Raw genomic sequence first — 18405 nt, forward strand, 5'->3', positions numbered from 1 at the left:
CAGTGGTTTGTAGTTCTCCTTGAAGAGGTCCTTTACATCCCTTGTAAGTTGGATTCCTAGGTATTTTATTCTCTTTGAAGCAATTGTGAATGGAAGTTCATTCATGATTTGGCTCTCTGTTTGTTACTGATGTATAAGAATGCTTGTGATTTTTGCACATTAATTTTGTATCCTGAGACTTTGCTGAAGTTGCTTATCAGCTTAAGGAGATTTTGGGCTGAGGTGATGGGGTTTTCTAAATATACAATCATGTCATCTACAAACAGGGACAATTTGACTTCTTTTCCTAACTGAATACCCTTGATTTCTTTCTCTTGCCTGATTGCCCTAGCCAGAACTTCCAACACTATGTTGAATAGGAGTGGTGAGAGAGGGCATCCCTGTCTTGTGCCAGTTTTCAAAGGGAATTTTTCCAGCTTTTGCCCATTCAATATGATATTGGCTGTGGGTTTGTCATAAATAGCTCTTATTATTTTGAGATATGTTCCATCAATACCGAATTTATTGAGAGTTTTTAGCATGAAGGGCTGTTGAATTTTGTCAAAGGCCTTTTCTGCATTTATTTAGATAATCATGTGTTTTTTTTCTTTGGTTCTGTTTATATGCTGGATTACGTTTATTGATTTGTGTATGTTGAACCAGCCTGCATCAAGGGATGAAGCCCACTTGATCATGGTGGATAAGCTTTTTGATGTGCTGCTGGATTCAGTTTGCCAGTATTTTATTGAGGATTTTTGCATCAATGTTCATCAGGGATATTGGTCTAAAATTCTCTTTTTTTGTTGTGTCTCTGCCAGGCTTTTGGTATTGGGATGATGTTGGCCTCATAAAATGAGTTAGGGAGGATTCCCTCTTTTTCTGTTGATTGGAATAGTTTCAGAAGGAATGGTACCAGCTCCTCCTTGTACCTCTGGTAGAATTCAGCTGTGAATCCATCTGGTCTTGGACTTTTTTTGGTTGGTAGGCTCTTAATTATTGCCTGAATTTCAGAGCCTGCTATTGGTCTATTCAGGGATTCAGCTTCTTCCTAGTTTAGTCTTGGGAGAGTGTAAGTGTCCAGGAAATTATCCATTTCCTCTAGATTTTCTAGTTTATTTGCATAGAGGTGTTTATAGTATTCTCTGATGGTAGTGTGTATTTCTGTGGGGTCAGTGATGATATCCCCTTTATCATTTTTTATTGCATCTATTTGATTCTTTTCTCTTTTCTTCTTTATTAGTCTTGCTAGCGGTCTATCAATTTTGTTGATTTTTTCAAAAAACCAACTCCTGGATTCATTGATTTTTTGGAGGGTTTTTTGTGTCTCTATCTCCTCCAGTTCTGCTCTGATCTTGTAATTTCTTGCCTTCTGCTAGCTTTTGAATGTGTTTGCTCTTGCTTCTCTAGTTCTTTTAATTGTGATGTTAGAGTGTCAATTTTAGATCTTTCCAGCTTTCTCTTGTGGGCATTTAGTGCTATAAATTTCCCTCTACACACTGCTTTAAATGTATCCCAGAGATTTTGGCATGTTGTATCTTTGTTCTCTTTGGTTTCAAAGAACATCTTTATTTCTGCCTTCATTTCGTTATGTACCCAGTAGTCATTCAGGAGCAGGTTGTTCAGTTTCCATATAGTTGAGTGGTTTTGATTGAGTTTCTTAGTCCTGAGTTCTAGTTTGATTGCACTGTGGTCTGAGAGACAGTTTGTTGTAATTTCTGTTCTTTTACATTTGCTGAGGAGTGCTTTACTTCCAATTATGTGGTCAATTTTGGAATAAGTGCGATGTGGTGCTGAGAAGAATGTATATTCTGTTGATTTGGGGTGGAGAGTTCTGTAGATGTTTATTAGGTCCGCTTGGTGTAGAGATGAGTTCAATTCCTGGATATCCTTGTTAACTTTCTGTCTCGTTGATCTGTCTAATGTTGACAGTGGGGTGTTGAAGTCTCCCGTTATTATTGTATGGGAGTCTAAGTCCCTTTGTAAGTCTCTAAGGACTTGCTTTATGAATCTGGGTGCTCCTGTATTGGGTGCATATATGTTTAGGATAGTTAGCTCTTCCTGTTGAATTGATCCCTTTACCATTATGTAATGGCCTTCTTTGTCTCTTTTGATCTTTGATGGTTTAAAGTCTGTTTTATCAGAGACTAGGATTGCAACCCCTGCTTTTTTTTGTTCTCCATTTGCTTGGTAGATCTTCCTCCATCCCTTTATTTTGAGCCTATGTGTGTCTCTGCATGTGAGATGGGTCTCCTGAATACAGCAGACTGATGGGTCTTGACTCTTTATCCAATTTGCCAGTCTGTGTCTTTTAATTGGACCATTTAGTCCATTTACATTTAAGGTTAATATTGTTATGTGTGAACTTGATCCTGTCATTATGATATTAACTGATTATTTTGCTCGTTAGTTGATGCAGTTTCTTCCTAGCCTAAATGGTCTTTACATTTTGGCATGTTTTTGCAATGGCTGGTACCGGTTGTTCCTTTCCATGTTTAGTGCTTCCTTCAGGGTCTCTTGTAAGGCAGGCCTGGTGGTGACAAAATCTCTAAGCATTTGCTTATCTGTAAAGGATTTTATTTCTCCTTCACTTATGAAACTTAATTTGGCTGGATATGAAATTCTGGGTTTAAAATTCTTTTCTTTAAGAATGTTAAATATTGGCCCCCACTCTCTTCTGGCTTGTAGAGTTTCTGCTGAGAGATCTGCTGTTAGTTTGATGGGCTTCCCTTTGTGGGTAACCCGACCTTTCTCTCTGGCTGTCCTTAACAGTTTTTCCTTCATTTCAACTTTGGTGAATCTGACAATTATGTGTCTTGGAGTCGCTCTTCTGTGGAGTGTCTTTGTGGCGTTCTCTGTATTTCCTGAATTTGAATGTTGGCCTGCCTTACTAATTTAGGGAAGTTCTCCTGGATGATACCCTGAAGAGTGTTTTCCAACTTGGTTCCATTTTCCCCCTCACTTTCAGGCACCCCAATCAGATGTATATTTGATCTTTTCACATAATCCCATACTTCTTGAAGGCTTTGTTCATTTCTTTTTCCTCTTTTTTCTTTAGACTTCTCTTCTTGCTTCATTTCATTCATTTGATCCTCAATCGCTAATACTCTTTCTTCCAGTCGATCAAGTCAGTTACTGAAGCTTGTGCATTTGTCACGTATTTCTCATGTCATGGTTTTTATCTCTGTCCGTTTGTTTATGGCCTTCTCTGCATTGATTATTCTAGTTATCCATTCTTTCTTCCATTATTTTTTCAAGATTTTTAGTTTCTTTGCTCTGGGTACGTAATTCCTCCTTTAGCTCTGAGAAGTTTGATGGACTGAAGCCTTCTTCTCTCAACTCGTCAAAGTCATTCTCCATCCAGCTTTGATCCGTTGCTGGTGATGAGCTACGTTCCTTTGGAGGGGGAGATGTGCTCTTATTTTTTGAATTTCCAGCTTTTTTGCCCTGCTTTTTCCCCATCTTTGTGGTTTTATCTGCCTTTGGTCTTTGATGATGGTGATGTACTGATGGGGTTTTGGTGTGGGTGTCCTTCCTGTTTGTTAGTTTTCCTTCTAACAGTCAGGACCCTCAGCTGTAGGTCTATTGGAGATTGCTTGAGGTCCACTCCAGACCCTGTTTGCCTGGGTATCAGCAGCAGAGGCTGCAGAAGATAGAATATTGCTGAACAGCAAGTGTACCTGTTTGATTCTTTCTTTGGAAGCTTCGTCTCAGGGGTGTACCCCGCCATGTGAGGTGTGAGGTGTCGGTCTGCCCCTAGTGGGGGATGTCTCCCAGTTAGGCTACTCAGAGGTCAGGGACCCACTTGAGCAAGCAGTCTGTCCATTCTCAGATCTCAACCTCTGTGTTGGGAGATCCACTGCTCTCTTCAAAGCTGTCAGACAGGGTCATCTGCGTCTGCAGAGGTTTCTGCTGCTTTTTGTTGTTGTTGTTTAGCTGTGCCCTGTCCCCAGAGGTGGAATCTACAGAGACAGTCTTGAGCTGCTGCGGGCTCCACCCAGTTCGAGCTTCCCAGCAGCTTTGTTTACCTACTTAAGCCTCAGCAATGGCAGGCGCCCCTCCCCCAGCCTTGCTGCTGCCTTACAGTTAGATCTCAGACTGCTGTGCTAGCAATGAGGGAGGCTCCATGGGCGTGGGACCCTCCCAGCCAGGTGTGGGATATAATCTCCTGGTGTGCCGTTTGCTAAGACCCTTGGTAAAGCACAGTATTGGAGTGGGAGTTACCCAATTTTCCAGGTGTTGTGTGTCTCAGTTCCCTTGGCTAGGAAAAGGGATTCCCTTGCCCCTTGCCCCTTGTGCTCCCCAGGTGAGGCGGTGCCTCACCCTGCTTCAGCTCTCGCTGGTCGGGCTGCAGCAGTTGACCAGCACCGATTGTCCAGCACTCCCTAGTGAGATGAACCCGTTACCTCAGTTGAAAATGCAGAAATCACCCGTCTTCTGTGTTGCTCGCTCTGGGAGCTGTTCCTATTTGGCCATCTTGCTCCGCCCCCCAGGTCTTGTATATATTTTGTAAGATTCTTAGGTTTTTCAATGCTATCTATTTTTAAATGGCATCCTTTTAGGTTTCTATTTGTTTTTTACTGGTATATAGATTTTTAAATAATGACCTTTTTTCACATATTAACTGTAATAACATATCAGATAATTATTTTGGATTTTCTATACATAGAATTACACCATCTGTGAGTAAAGATAGTTGCATTTCTACTTTTCCAATTCTCGTACAGCACTTTTTTTTCTTGCTACACTAGTTAGCACAGTAAGACATGTAGAATACAAGTAAATTGAAATGGTTATAGTGAGCACCTTTGTCTTATTCCCAATATCAGTTGAAAAACCTTCAGTATTTTATCAAAAAGGATAATGTTTGCTATAGTCTCTTTGTAGATACTCTATCAGATGAAGGAAATTTCTTTCCATTAATAGTTTGCTAAGAGTTTTTGTTTTGTTAAGAGATTTTTTTAAAATCATGAATTGTTGTTGAATTCATCAGATGTTTTTGCATGTAAAATTACTATATGATTTTTTCCCTTTTTTCTTTTAATGCGTGACTTACAGATTGATTATGGAAAGATAATTCACCTTTGCATTCTTGGAATAATGCCCACATTGACATATCTTTTTAATGTCTTACTGTATTTGATCTGATGCTATTTTGTTTTCTGGTGTTTTTTTTTTTTTTTTTTTTTTTTTTTTTTGAGAGAGAATGTCTCATCCTGTCACCCAGGCTGGATTGCAGAGGTACTATCCAGGCTCACTGTAGCCTCCACCTCCTGGGCTCAAGCAATCCTCCCACTTCAGCCTCCCAAGTAGCTAGGATTACAGGCATGTACCACCACACTAATTTTTAAAATTTTTTGAAGAGATGAGGTCTCACTGTCTTGCCCAGACTGGTCTCAAACTCCTGGGCTCAAACGATTCACCCACCTTGGGCTCCCATAGTGCTGGGATTACAGGCGTGAGCCACCATGCCAGCCTCACTTTATGTATTTTAAAGCTATCTTACTAAGTGTGTATCAATTTAGAATTCTCATGTCTTCCTGATGCATTGAACCTTTTACCTTATGAAATGTCCTTCTTAATCTCTAATGATGCATCTTGCTTTGATATCTATGCCAGCTTTCTGTTGGTTAGTGTTTACATGATGTATCTTTTTTCATTCCTTTATTTTCATCCTTTCTGTGTTTTTTAATTCATTCTGACAATCTTCATATTTTAATTGGCCTGTTTATACTTAATATAAGTTACTATTGTATTTGTGTTCATATCTTACATCTTACTCTTTTTGTTCTGTCTCACATGCGTACCTTATTTTTTCTCTCGTTTCCTGCTGTTTTTGGATTAATCAAGTATTTTTTTCTTTTTCTTCTCTTTTAGCTTGTCTGTCTCTCCCTGTTGCCCAGGCTGGAGTGCAGTGGTGTGATCTCAGCTCACTGCAGCCTCCACCTTCCAGTTTCAAGTAATTCTCATGCCTCAGCCTCCTGAGTAGCTGGGATTACAGGCATGCGCCATCACACCCAGCTAGTTTTTGTGTTTTTAGTAGAGACATTTTTGCTATGTTGGCCAGGCTGGTCACTAACTCCCAGCTTCAAGTGATCTGCCCACCTCGGCCTCCCAAAGTGCTGGGATTACAGGTGCGAGCCACTGTGCCCATCCTGAATTCTCAGTTTTTGTTTGTCTGAAAATGTTTCCTTTTGCCTTTCAATGAGTATAATTCTCTATGTTGGGAGTTATTTTTTTTGAGCTCTTTATAAATGGCCTTCCATTATCTTTTGGATTCTCTTATTTTTGTTGAGAAGTCAGCTATTACTCCTAACCTGCTCTTTTGTATATAATATTTGTATTTGCTCTAGCTGCTTTTTAGAATTTGTCAAACTTTAACTTTATCCTTAGTTCTGGTTTTCCTTTTATTTATCCTGCTAGGATTTTTAGTGCTTCTTGAATCTGTGATTGATGACTTTAATCAGATTTGAAAAATGCTCAGCCATTATCTCTTTAGATACTAGAATTGTTTATACTTGGGGATCTAGTTATAAGTTATATATATACTAGGTCTTTTCATTGTATCTCGTATGCCTTTTATGCTCTTTTTTTTTTTTTTTTTTGTATTTTTACCCCTTTTCCTCTCCAAGCTTCAGGCTGTATATTTTGCACTGACCTGGCATTTAGTTCCCTGATTCTTTCTTCTGCTTTGTCCCATCTGCGTTTCAAAACATCCAGTGTGGCTGGGTGCAGTGGCTCATGCCTGTAATCCCAGCACTTTGGGAGGCCAAGGCGGGCAGATCACTTGAGGCCAGGAGTTCAAGACCAGCCTGGCCAACGTGGTGAAATCCTGTCTCTACCAAAAGTAGAAAAATTACCTGGGCATGGTGGCAGGTACCTGTACTCCCAGCTACTTGGGAGGCTGAGGCAGGATTTGCTTGAGCCCAGGAGGCAGAGGTTGCAGTGAGCCAGGATCGCGCCACTGCACTCCGGTCTGGGAGACAGAGCAAGTCTGTCTCAAAAAAAAAAAAAAAAAAAAAAAAAAATCTAGTGGATACTTTATTTCAATAGTCCCTTTGTTTATTTTCTAAAGTATCTGATTATTTCTTATTCATCCTAGTTCTATAGTATAATCCTCTACTTTGTCATCTGTTTTTATCTAGCATATTAATCATGGTAGTAATAAATTCTGTGTCTGAAAACTACAATATCTCAGTCATTTGTAGATCTGGCTTTTAAAGACTTTTTTAATTTCCACATAATAATTGCAAATATTTATGGGGTACATAGTGATGGGTTTGGTGTTTTAAGAGATAGGGTCTTGCTCTGTCACCCAGGCCAGAGGGCCAGAGTCCAGTGTCATGATCACAGCTCACTGCAACCTGTATCTTCCAGGCTCAGGCGATTTTCCCACCTCAGCCTCCTAAGTAGCTGGGACTACAGGCATGTGCCACCACACCCGGCTAATTTTTTTTATTTTTATTAAAGGTGAGGTCTCGCTGTGTTGCCCAGGCTGGTCTCAAACTCCTGAGCTTAAACGGTCTTCTCACCTTGGCCTCCCAAATTGCTGGGATTAGGGCATGAACCCCCACACCCTGCCCCTCATGATGTTTTGATATATATAATGTATGGTGATCAGAGCAGAGCGATTAGCATATCCATCATCTCAAACATTTATCATTTCTTTGTATTGGGAACATTCAATATCCTCCTTCTCACTATTTGAAACTATGTAATGTATTATTGTTAACTGTAGTTATCCCGCAGTGCTGTAGAACACTAGAATTTATTCCTCCTATCTAGCTCTAATTTTGAATACTTTTAAAAATCTCTCCCTAATTTCTCCTTCTTCTTACCCTTCCCAGCCTCTAATATCCTCTGTTCTCCTTTTCACTTCTGTGAGATCAACTTTTTTTAGCTTCCAAATTCGAGTGAGAACACATCGTGTTTAACTTTCTGTTCCTGGCTTATTTCGTGTAACATAGTGTCTTACAGTTCCACCTATGTTATGGTGAATGACAGGATTTCATTCTTCTTTATGGATAGGTAGTATTCGATCATGTATATATACCATATTTTCTTTATCCATTTATCTGTTGTTGGACATTTGGATTGATTTCATGTCTTGACTATAGTGAATAATGCTGCAGTAAACATGGGGGTGCAAATGTCTCTTTAATATACTGATTTCCTTTCCTTTGGAGAAATACCCAGTAGTGGGATTGCTGGATCATATGGTAGTTCTGTTTGTTTCTTTTCTCTGCATCCTCACCAGCATTTGCTTTTTTTTTTTTTTTTTTTTTTTTAAATGATAGCCATTCTTATTGGGGTGAGATGATACCTCACTGGTTTTGATTTGCATTTTCCTGATGATTAGTGATAATGAGCTTTTTTCCCCATTTTTTTGGCCATTTGTATATCTTCTTTTGAGAAATGCCTGTTCAGGTCATTTGCCCATTTTTTAAACAGAGTAGTTTTTTGTTTGTTTTTATTTGTTTGTTTTTACTGTTGAGATGTTTAAGTTCCTTGTATATTATGGATATTAATTCCCTGTCTGATTAGATGAGTAGGTTGTAAATTTTTTTTTTCTATTCCATAGGTTGTCTTTTCACTCTGTTGATTGTTTCCTTTGCTATGCAGAAGCTTTTCCGTTTAACATAATCCCATTTGTTTACTTTTGCTTTTGTTTCCTGTGCTCCTAAAGGTTGTGCTCCTAAAGGTTGTACTCCTAAAGGTTGTACTCGTAAAACATTTTCCCAGACCAATGTTTCGAAACATTTCCCTTATGTTTTCTTCAAGTAGTTTTATTGTTTTGGGTCTTACATTTAATCGATTTTGAGTTGATTTTTGCAGAGGGTTAGAGCTAGGAGCCTAGTTCCATTCTTATGCATATGGCTAGATGCATATTTAGTTTTCCCAGCACCATTTATTGAAGAAACTGTGCTTTCTCCAGTGACTATTCTTGGTGCTTTTGTCAAAAATCAGTTGACTGTAGATATATGGATTAATTTCTGGGTTCTCTATTCTGTTCCATTGGTCTTTGTGTCTGTTTTTATACCAGTAACCTGCTGTTTTGGTTACTATAGCTTTGTCATATATTTTGAAGTCTGATAGTATGATACCTCTAGCTTTGTTCTTCTTGCTCAGGATGTTTTTACCATTTAGGATCTTTTCTGATTCCATACAAATTTTAGGATTTTTTTTTTTTTCTATTTCTGTGAAGAATGTCTTTTGTATTTTGATAAGGATTGTACTGAATTGGCACATCACTTTGTGTAGTATATAGGTCTGTTTTTTTGTTTTTGTTTCGTTTGATTTGTGTTTCCTTTTGGGGCTTCTTTCTTGGTTTGCCTGATAATTTTTTATCAAATGTTAAACATTGTCCATAATAAATTATAGAGCTTCTGTTAGTGTAGAGTAAAATTAGATCTAGGACTAAGCTAACTCAAGGTTGGGTTATAATTTTTGGTAGACCCAGTCTACCTCTCATTTGCTTCCACTTCTATACCATGGCCCTCCTGGAATCTCAACTGAAATCCTAATATGTGTACGAGATCCCTACTCATTATTGGGTTCTGAATTCCAAATTTTATCTGTTTTGTGTACCATACAACTAGTAAAATCACCACTCTGCCTTATGGATGCCTTATACTTGGTGTCTTTGCCTCTTGTCCTGCTTCCTGACAAATTTTGCAAATACCTTGAGTAGAGTATTTCCTGAGTTTCAGGCCTACTTTATTGTTTTCCCCTCCTCTTCAGGAACATAACCCTCAGTTCTGTCTGTCTTGACAGTCCCAAACTCGAATTTTTGTCTCACCACCCACTAGAGATTACAAAAAGTTATGTTGGCTTCTCTGCCTCTTAGTAGTAGTCCATTGCCCAGATTCTCAGCCTCTTACCCAACACAGGAATTTGTAAATGCCCTAGGGGGAAAACGACTTTTTGAATGTCAGTTTAGCTCTTTAAGATTCTCTTCTCTCTGAGACCTTCTCCTGTCAAATTTTGACTACCTTGTCAACTCTCTTATCCCTTCTTTAAAAAAAAAAAAAATTAAGCTTTTTTGCCTTTTTATGGTCTGGGAATTGGTTTCCTACAAGCTATGTCATTAGAGCCTAACCAAAAAGTCCCTATTGAATACATTTTTTTTTTTAAATTAAATGGATACATAGCCCGAGAAAGTTAAGTGGGCTTATATGTGTATTATGTAAGGTACTTAGGTGATTTAGGAATACTGTTCTTCATACTACACTTTGGGAACTGCTGGATTAGGTCACTTTCCCAAGGTCTCAAAATTAGAAACAAAAGCAGCTAGATTACAACCCAGCCTTGGCCGGGTGCAGTGGCTCATGCCTGTAATCCCAGCACTTTGGGAGACCAAGGCAGGAGGATCACCTGAGGTCAGGAATTCGAGACCAGCCTGACCAACATGGAGAAACCCTGTCTCTACTAAAAATACAAAATAACCTGGGTGTGGTGTCACATGCCTGTAATCCCAGCTACTCAGGAGGCTGAGGCAGGAGAATCGCTTGAACCCGGGAGGCAGAGGTTGCGGTGAGCCGAGATCGTGCCAAGCCTGGACAACAAGAGTGAAACTCCATCTATAAAAAAAAAAAAAAAAGAACCCAGCTTCTTAATCTCAGACTAGTCCAATCTGTTCTATACCATGTTAACTTATTTGCTTACATCTGTGGTTTTCAACCAGAAACAACTTTCCCCCTTCCTTTCAGTTATGACAACTGGCTGGTGTGGAAGAGTTGGGTCTTCCAGTGGCATTTTGTGGGTAAAAGCCAGGGATTCTGCTATATATCCTATAATGCACAAGACAGCCAATTAACAACAAAGAATTATCTGGCCCAAATTATTAATTTTGCATCAAGGTTAGAAAAGCCCTGTCTTACAGTATCTCTCAAAATGTATATATTTACAGGATCACTGGCTGATTCCTCTTTACACTTAATCATAAGGTCAACACCAATAGGCTTTAGTAGGATAAAGCTTCTTGCAGAAATACATCCAGAGGCCCTTTGACCCAAGAAAATGTCCATATATGATCTAGTCCATACTTGGTTAACTGTGTTTCTCAAAACTTTTGCCAAATAAGCTCCAATTCTAAGACTTCTCTTTAGTTAGAATTTGTTAGAGCTGGAAAACTTTCTGGTATAGAATTGTGCATGCATATCTTATAAATGCATTTTGTATGCATGAATGGATATCTAGATGATAGTGACATTTACCTACACATTTATAGATTTTATTTATATATATACACATATACATAATATATATGTATTCTAGGCATGTATATGTATGTGTATATATATGCACGTTAGTCTTAATGGTTCTTAGAGAAATGTATTCATTTTGGTTTCTAACTCTGATCAATTTCTATAATCAAAAGCTCTTGAAAATGTAATACAAATAGATATTTAATTAAAGAGGTATATTACCAAATGTTTTTCAGAATAATTGTTGTTTGTACCAGTGAGTATTTCTTTCAGAAATTCAATTAGACTCTAAAATTCGTTTTTCAAAGCATTACAACTTGGCGGCAAAATTTTCTTTTGGCTGAAACACTGCGTGCAAGCTTTTGGCTCAGATAAAAATCTGTGGAAATATAGCCGAAAACTCTGATTCAGATAACTGAATGGCTAAAATTTTCCTTGTTTAAAAGGAATAAACTGGTTACATGTGAAATATTAAAAACTGTATTTAAAAGGATAGTTAACTATTGCCTTATTTCTTTTAAGTCTTAACCAAGCTGGCTTATCCTATTTCAACTGCTTTAAATAGAACTCATATCATTTTTGATTCATTTATTTTTTTTTTTAAGTATCCCAATAGAAGCCATCATTTCTAAGGTTCCACCCCAACTTTGCTGAGTCTTGGCCCAGAAGATTTGTTTAGCTTTTCTCTGCTGTTGTTAAGGTATTTTGAATTTTAAATTTTTGTGTTTTTAAACCTTTCTGTGTTTTTAAAGCCTTTCTGGTTTAATAAACAATTCTAAAATCTCAAGAAAATATCCAAATTCTTTTGTTAATAATTTGGCATTTAGCCATCTACTCAATTTATTTATCATGGTAAATTTTGCTTATACTCAATTATTTCCTCTAGTCCTAGAACTCCACCCCTTACCATAATGAAGGGGCAGTTTAAAAAACAGGTGTTTTGTAAGTAATTCACGTGGTTTAGTATGCAAAAAGTACAATTATCAGAGCTGTTCAGCTGTCAGTACTTGTGAGGAAGTAAGCAATTTTTTCGTTACTGGAATGACCATATAACTTATTAGAAAAACTCAGATGCTTTTGAGAGTGAAAGACAGGGGTGCTATTAATAATACTAGGACAGTTCTGGGCAAACCAGCCCATATGGTCACACTAATCATTACAGATATTTAAACAAAAATATTTGGTAAAATGAATTTGTGTATTGGTTGAGGTTTTGGGCTGTGTTTATTTCTAACATTTCTTCCAGTGAAAAGATTCGTGATCATGTGCTAAGTATATACCAGGTAATATAGAACTTAAAAAAAAAGTGAGAATCTCTAATCTCAAGCAGGACAAGTTGGAGAGGCAAGACACTTATAGATAATGCAGTAATGTAACAGCACAAATAAATTCAATTCATTACGGTTTTATCGAGTGCTACTGTATGTCAAGAATTGTGGTTATAAAGACGAACAAAACAAAAACTCCATTTCTTGAAATCTAGAAGAAGAGACATATACTTAAATAATATGATGTGAAAAAATGGTATTACTTTCATGAACTAACTTTTATAGAACAAAAGGAACAAGAAGTTGGGGAAAGATTTTCAGAGCAAGTGATGTGTGAACTAGGCCTTGAGGAATCCTTACAATTTTGGCAAGTTGAGATTACAAAGGTATTCAAAGTTAATGAGGTAATAAGAGCAAAAGGCAGAGTCTTTCCTATGATTTGTTACAAGGAATGGCAGAAGGGAGATATGGGGCAAGCATCTCTGAAATGGTAATTGTGATGGGATTTAAATGCTATGCTGGGCAATACATTATTAAGTGCTTAAAATATATAGAGAGAGAGAAGACATCCTTTGGACTGAGAAACATTTTGTGGTCAGTTTACCATAATCCCATAAAAAGAAAGGAATCACACTTCTATTTGTTTATAAAGTCCTATTTCAAGGGATCAACAAATACTAAAGATGAAAATCCTTTTTTTAATTAAATGCTAAAGAATAAAAGCTGCAATAATCCCTCTAAAAAGTATTAGTGATGAACAATCCCATGGGGTTATAGTGAGACAAATGTGATAGGGTTAGAAAAATTGTAGAGAAAAATTATGATAAAAGCACTAGGGAGATGTCTTAGAAAATTAATAAAGATTGGCTTGGTTTAAAGATGGTAAATAAAGACTAATGCAAAAGGCTAATGAATTCAGTCATGGAAAAAGTTTATACTATAGTGTTTGCTAAAAGAATTACTACTAGATGGGATTTTTATTAAGCATTTTTTTATTTAACGAAAAAGGGTAACTCATTAATAAAATGTGTAGTTGATTCTAAATTAGGAGATACTGTAGCTGATACTACATTCTAGAAATTCTGATAATAGACTCTAGAAATAGATGTTTGAAATAGATGTTTAAAATAATATTTTAAAGAAAATCATATTCACCCCATTTTAAATCCACATAGAAGCAGCAGTTAACATTAAAAACTTGTGTCCTCTTCCAGGAGGTAGTCATGGTTTAAGGGTTCAGAAATCAATGGTAGAATCACCTGAAAGTTAAAGCAGTAGAAATATGTCTTCACTAAAGAGTCTAAATTTTTTTTTTTTTTTTTGGAGGAGTCTTGCTCTGTGCCCAGTTTGGAATGCAGTGGCACAATCTCGGCCCACTGCAACCTCCACCTCCTGGGTTCAAGCAATTCTCCTGCCTCAATCTCTTCCAAGTAGCTGGGACTACAGGTGTGTGCCACCACGTCTGGCTAATTTTTTGTATTTTTAGTAGAGATGGGGTTTTACCATGTTTACCAAGCTGGTCTTCACTCTTAACCTCAAGTGATCCACCTGCCTCAGCCTCCCAAAGTGCTGGGATTATAAGCATGAGCCACTGCGCCTGGCCCAAGAGTCTAAATTTATAGGATGTATATGATTGAAAGTGACTTCTGTGAACATTTAAATAAATCTTTGTGATTGAATTTTCTATGGAACATTTTTGCTTCAGTGGCTTGCATTTTAATGAAGGAATTATTTTAAAATTATCTTATTCCCTCTGGATGTTGTTTAAATATCTAGAGGGTATCTAGGGCTTAAGGAAGATTGCATGTGGAAAATGAGTGGAGGCCTAGAGAACAAGGGTAGTTTCCTGCAACAGTTATATGGATCCCTAGCGAGGTTCATATTTCTGTCTGTACTGCTGGTTAATCTGAATATTCCCATAAATTGTGGAACATAATCCATGGCCTCGATTTTCCGTGTCTTGTAGTAAGATTTATCATTTTATTTCTACCATAAATTAGAGATCATTACATGATTACTATGAAGGATCAACATTGCTATTTGTTATGATCAAATAAACAGTATTTTTGCAGTTGACTATTCAGGGATCTGTTAAAGCATTTAGACCTTAGGCCGTTATAGCATATATATATATAAGCTTTTTGGAGACTTGGCTCTCACTACTTTGAGAATTTGGCACACAGGGTAATCAAAAAAAAGCTTTCTTGGCTCATGCCTGTAATCCCAGCATTTTGGGAGGCTAAGGCAGAAGGATCCCTTGACCTCAGGCGTTCGAGACCAGCCTGAGCAACATAGCGAGACCTCATCTGTACTAATAGTAAAAAATTAGCCCAGCATGGTGATGCGCACCTGTAGTCCCAGCTACTCAGGAGGCTGAGGTGGGAGGATCACTTGAGCCAGGGAGTTTGAGGCTGCAGTGAGCTATGATTGTGCCCCTGCACTCCAGCCTGGGTGATAGAGTGAGACCCTATCTAAAGAAAAAAAGCTTTCTTTTGAAATGGCCTCAGGTTTATCGATTTTTACTTTAACATTGCTCTACATATTCAGATTTATTTTGTTGACTTTTTTTTTTTTTAAAGTACAGAGTGTTTTCGGCAGGGGAAAGAAATTCACAATTTTTTTTTTTGTTGTGTTTTGTTTTTTGAGACGGAGTCTTGCTCTGTCACCCAGGCTGGAGTGTGCAGTGGCGCAATCTCAGCTCACTGCAACCTCTGCCCTGCCGGGTTCAAGCAGTCCTCCCACCTCAGCCTCCCAAGAAGCTAGGATTACAGGCATACACCACCTCACCTGGCTAATTTTTTTTTCTATTGTTAGCAGAGGTGGGGTTTCACCATGTTGGCCAGGCTGGTCCCAAACTCCTGACTTCAAGTGATCCACCCTGCCTCAGCTTCCCAAAGTGCTCAGATTACAGGCGTAAGCCACCACACCCAGCCTACCACAATGTTTTTTAACTGAACAGTTGGCTGCAGTAAGCTTTTAGAAGCCTACGTGTTGGTATTTGAGCATATGAGGTGGATCATAATGGGGATCATTAGGTTTCTTTGACAGGTGATATTAAGAACCCAACCCAGCATACCACTTGTAAACTGTCTATACATAGAGACATTTGTCACCATTGACAGTTCTGACATTTAATCTGGGATCTATTGCAACTCAGCTTTCCATGTGTTACTATGTATTTGATAGTCTCAATTCAGGCTCAAAGCATCAGCTTTTTTCTTCTAGTTTTTCTAGATTTTACCTAACAAGGGAAAATAGAAATACCTGTTTTCTATTGAGGTGATCATTTCTCTTCAGATGAGTCATGCCAGTCATGGTTCTTGGATGTTGACCTCTTGTGCTGTTTTAGTAGTTCACAAGCCAAAGCTGCACTAAATAGGATTATGGAAATTAGATTAATGGTCCAGGAATGAGGCATAGTGCTTTGGTTGAATAGGAAAGTCTGTAAAGTGGAGCCAGTAGGACCCGAAAAAAACTTAATCCAGGTGAGGCAGATGTTCTGTATCTCACCCGTCTCACCTAGATTAAGTTTTTATCAGGTCCTGCTGGCTCCACTTTGCTGACTTTGCTATTCAACCAAACCACTATGCATCCTTTTTGGAGCACTAATCTAACTCCAAAGGCATACAACAACCTCATCACTTCTAGTATGAATACAACCAAGATATTGTGTGAGCTGAGAGTGGCAGAAGAAAACTAGAAAAAGCTCTTTCTTAGACAACCAGTGTCACTTGGAGAAGTCTATTCTTATATAAAAGGAGTTATATTGGTCTTCTGAGAAGAAAGGTTGTCAGGAACTGGCAAGCATTAAAATGCCTAACCAACACCTCGGAGTTAGAGCAGTCTAGTTTTAGAAGGCAGACACTAGGAGAGATAATCAATCATAGCTAAAGACAGGGAATCTAGACCAAAGCTCATCCCAGTTCCTAGGATTAGTGCAGAATACAATTTATTAAGCTAGAACAGAAGCTTTGCAGTCACAATTGGATCATCACAACTTACATCTGGATGTCAGAAATAATTCTGCACCCTACTCTTTTTTTGTTTTGTTTTGTTTTTAAGTTAAAGAGACTCTGTCTCCCAGGCTGGAGTAGAGTGGAGTGATCTTAGCTCACTTCACCCTGGAACACTTGGGCTGAAACAATCCTCCTGCCTCAGCCTCCCATATAGCTAGGACTACAGGCACATGCCACCATATTGTCTAATTTTTAAAAATTCTTTTAGAGACAAGGTCTTGCTGTGTTGTCCAGACTGGTCTCAAACTCCTGACCTCAAGTGATTCTCCTGCTTTGACCTCCTGAGTCACTGGGATTACAGGGCACCCTCTGCTTGATTTGTATTCTTCCCTTGTCAGGACTAGCTTAGAGCTGTTACCCCAATTCTGTAAGTAAGTGCAGCCTTAACTATCAAGACCCAAGAAAGATATGAGCAAAGCAAAATAAGGAGCTCACGCAAGCAAAATTAAGACTTGAAATGTCAGCAGATAAGGTATCTGAACATGTCTATGATAGGAAACCAGTTGCAACTTAACTACTGCAGTGCTAAATTAAACCACTGCTATGCATACCATATTTGAAGTAATAATTGGATACAAAGATATATGGCCCTTACTTCAAAGAGCTGATACTTGTGAAGTGTACACTAGAAGACAGTATGTAGAAAGGATTATGTGAATTTTACCAAAAAATGTACTATAGAAATAATGCATGACTTCACATCACACTGGTGATCAGAGAAACAATGTATTTTAAAAGTGACATGTAAACTGGTTTGTGAAACACAAATGAGATTTTGATGCAAAATATAACTAGAAATGACCTTAGATATCAGCTGGTACATCTTAGAAATTTGAGAAACATTAAGACCCACTACTAGTGGGATAAATGTTGGTGTACAGTTTTTCTTGGTGACAGCTTGAGAATACATATCAAAAGCCTTAAAATATGCATATCCTTTGACTCAGTAACTTTACTTACAAATTAATCCTATGGAATAATTTAACATATGCACAAAGATTTACATGCAAGAATGTTCTTCATAGCATTGGTCTTAAATTTTTTAATTTTTTTAACTTCTCATTTTGCAGCAAAAAAAAAGTTGTAAAAATAGTAGATATTTTCCATATATCCTTCATCCAGCTTTCCCAAACATTAGCATTTTATATAACCAGAGTACATTTATCGAAACCAAGGAGTTAATAAATAGGTAGAATTTTTTTCAAATAAATAAATAATAAAATTTTAAAACCAGCAAACTACTATAGATGTGATACTGTTATTGAAGCTACAGACCTTTTTCAGATGTTCCCAATTATCCCACTTTTTTTTTTTTTTTTTTTTTGGTCCAGGATACAGTCTAGGATTCTACTCTGTGCTTAGTAGGTAATCATATTCTTTTATTCTGTTGCTATCTGGCATAATTCTTCAGTCTTTTTTTCTCCTCCTTAACATTAACACTTTTGAAGGGTACTGGCCAGTTATTTTATAGAATGTCTCTCAATTTTTGTTTGACTAATGTTTTCCTGTGATAAAATTCACATTATGCATTTTTGACAAGAATACCACAGAAATAATAGAAATAATGCTCTTCTCAGTGAATCATATTCAAAGATACGTGATTACCAATTAGCCTCGATAGTAGTGATGTTGACATTGACTCACTTTACTTGGTTAAAGTGATGCCTGCCCGTTTTCTCCATTGTAAAGTTAGTATTTTTCCCTTCTTAATGAATAAATACCTCACGAGGAGGTACTTCAAGATATGTCTTCCATACATATATTGATTAATCTTGCCTGAAATAATTATTCCTGTGCTATTAGCCAAAGAATTATATGTTACTTTTATTATTCCTTATAAACTTCTTAATTCAAAATTATACACTTATTAATAGAGAAGAGCTTTTTCTTCCCCATTTTTTTGTTTATTCATTTACTTATTTATATCATATGGACTCA

At 37.6% G+C, this 18405-nt stretch overlaps 1 protein-coding gene and 1 pseudogene across 9 annotated transcripts in view; both read left to right on the plus strand.

Moving 5' to 3' along the window:
• LOC105466223 (adenosine kinase) overlaps nucleotides 1-18405 on the plus strand; it is a 567753-nt gene that overhangs the window by 467362 nt on the left and 81986 nt on the right. The window lies entirely within an intron of this gene.
• LOC139356256 (DNA-directed RNA polymerase III subunit RPC4-like) overlaps nucleotides 1-18405 on the plus strand; it is a 66968-nt pseudogene that overhangs the window by 8333 nt on the left and 40230 nt on the right.

Source organism: Macaca nemestrina, chromosome 9 (genome assembly GCF_043159975.1).
Source record: "Macaca nemestrina isolate mMacNem1 chromosome 9, mMacNem.hap1, whole genome shotgun sequence".
Classification (NCBI taxonomy): domain Eukaryota; kingdom Metazoa; phylum Chordata; class Mammalia; order Primates; family Cercopithecidae; genus Macaca; species Macaca nemestrina.